Raw genomic sequence first — 2506 nt, forward strand, 5'->3', positions numbered from 1 at the left:
TTAAAATGACAAGCATTAAGAACAAAGAATCTTAAATGCAGTAAGAGAGAGACAGAAAGTTACCTACAAAGGAGTACCCCTTAGACTGTCAGCTGATTTCTCAAAGAAACGCTTCAGGCCAGAATGAATGGCATGAAGTATTCAAAATAATAATAACTATCCTCCTCAAACTATTCCAAAAAATTCAAGAGGAGTGAAGACTTCCAGGCTGTTTTTACAAGGTTAGCATTATCTTAATTCCACAACTAGAGAAAAACTCTACAAAGAAAGAGAATTACAGGTCAATATCCCTGATGAACATAGATGCTATAATCCTCAACAAAATATTAACAAATCAGATCCAGCAATACATTAAACAGGTTATACACCATAACCAAGTGGAATTTATGCTGGGGATACTAGGTTGGTTTAATATTCACAAATCAATAAACATGATACATCATGTAAACAAAATGAAACATAAAAATCACATGGTCATATCAATAGATGCAAAAATACATTTAACAAAGTCCAGCACTCATTTATGATGAAAACTCTCAGCAAACTAGAAATAGAGAGGTCATACTTCAACACAATAAAGGCCAAATATGACAAACTTACAGCGAACATCATACTCAATGGGCAAAAACTAAAAACATTTCTCTTAAGAATAGGAAGAGGACAAGGACATCTACTTTCACCACTCTTACTCAACAGTACTCAAAGTCCTAGCCACAGTGATCAGATAAGAAGAAGACATAAAGGCTTCCAGATTGGAAAGGAGGAAGTAAAACTCTCATTATTCTCAGATGACATGATATTGTACATAGAAAACCCTAAAGATTCCACCAAAAAACTGCTAGATTTAATAAGTAAATTAGGCAAAATAGCAGGATACAAAGTTGACATCCGGAAATAGATGGCATTTTTATACACCAATATTCAACTCTCAGAAAGAGAAACTAAAAAACAGTTCAATTTATCATTGCAATAAAAAATAAGAGACCTGAGAATAAATTTAATCAAAGAGGTATAAGATTTATACTAAGAAAACTATAGGGTAAATTTTTTAAACTTAATTTAAAATTTTCCATTGCCATTTATATCCTCCATGACCTCTTCCATCTCCACCCAACCCTTCCAACCCCACAATCACTACACTTTTGTCCATGTCCATGAGTACTTTCTACTTTTTTCCCCCTATTTTGCTCAATCCCTCCACTCCCCTAATTACGCCCCCCCCCCCCAAGTTGTCTGCCTGCTCTCTATTTTTAAAAACAGGCTCCCATTCAACTGGAAATATCTTGTTGTGATGTGATGTCTGAAATTATTCTGTCTTCACAGAGCCCAAGGATATTGCTGATACACAGAAGAAGAGAGGGCCAAGGTAATATCAGAGAAGGTCTTGGCCTCCCATAGATGATATCCAGAGTTAGCTAGCCTTCCTGTTGTGGAGCTTAAACCAGTTTGAGATAGCTTTTCTTGGTCTGGTTGTATCCTAACCAAAGCAGCTACCAAAGTTAATAATTTTCTCTTTACAACTCCCCTGTACTTTGCACCTAGCTAGGTATTTCAGAGTCTGTGAAAATTGCTGACTCATTCTCTGAGCATGAGCTCCAGTGGATTATAAGGATTTGATCATAGTATTGGGTGGTATTAAAATAAAAAAAATGATACAGAAAAGGCAGTGATTCCCCCAAAGAGCCTCAGCTTTCTCCTTACCTCATCTTGAGGACACATTTGAAACATATATTGGTCTTCAAGCAGAATTCACTCCATGACACAACAGTGAATGTACTAAATTTTACTCAAAATTTCCTGGGTTATGAATGCCCTCAAACACCATAATTAAAACACAAATATCTATTTAAACATCTCTGTTCTTTTCCTCCCAAGTTCCTCTCAGGACAACAACAGTGTTTCATATCTTCTCTTTACACCTTACTTCCTTTCCCATCCCTCCTATCATACAGATTCTACTATCTGCTCTATTTCCCAAAGCAATGCAGTACCTGCCTTTGGCCTGCACAGCCCCTCAGCACCCTCACTCCCCACCCATTCACACAAAGGCCCACAATAACCCCAGTCTCACCATAGACACTTCATTATATAAAATAGGTCACTTCCTAGGGACAAATACTGTTGCCAACATATTTTATGTTTTTAACCATGTCAATATACCCTTTGCTGAGCAAATATTTGTTTTTCTCTACACTGGAAATTCTCTACTAGGGACTGAGGAAGGAGAGAATAAAAGCAATTACACACTTGTTGCACATAAGCATATGTATGTGTAACTCACGGAAGACCTTTCCTTTTAATTGTATCATAAGACAGAGGTGTACAAAACAGTACCCTGGTAATCAACACCTACTTGTTTTGCAAGTTTCTCAAAGCAAATTGAGAGGCAGGTTAGCACACACAAAAAAAAATAATCCCAGTATCTACTGGGCAACTGTCATCTCTGCTTTTACTTGTGCTTTTCATGTTCACAATTGGACATGTCCTGGGTATCCACTTTACATAC

The sequence above is a fragment of the Myotis myotis genome, unplaced genomic scaffold (assembly GCF_014108235.1).
Source record: "Myotis myotis isolate mMyoMyo1 unplaced genomic scaffold, mMyoMyo1.p scaffold_m19_p_1, whole genome shotgun sequence".
Classification (NCBI taxonomy): Eukaryota; Metazoa; Chordata; class Mammalia; order Chiroptera; family Vespertilionidae; genus Myotis; species Myotis myotis.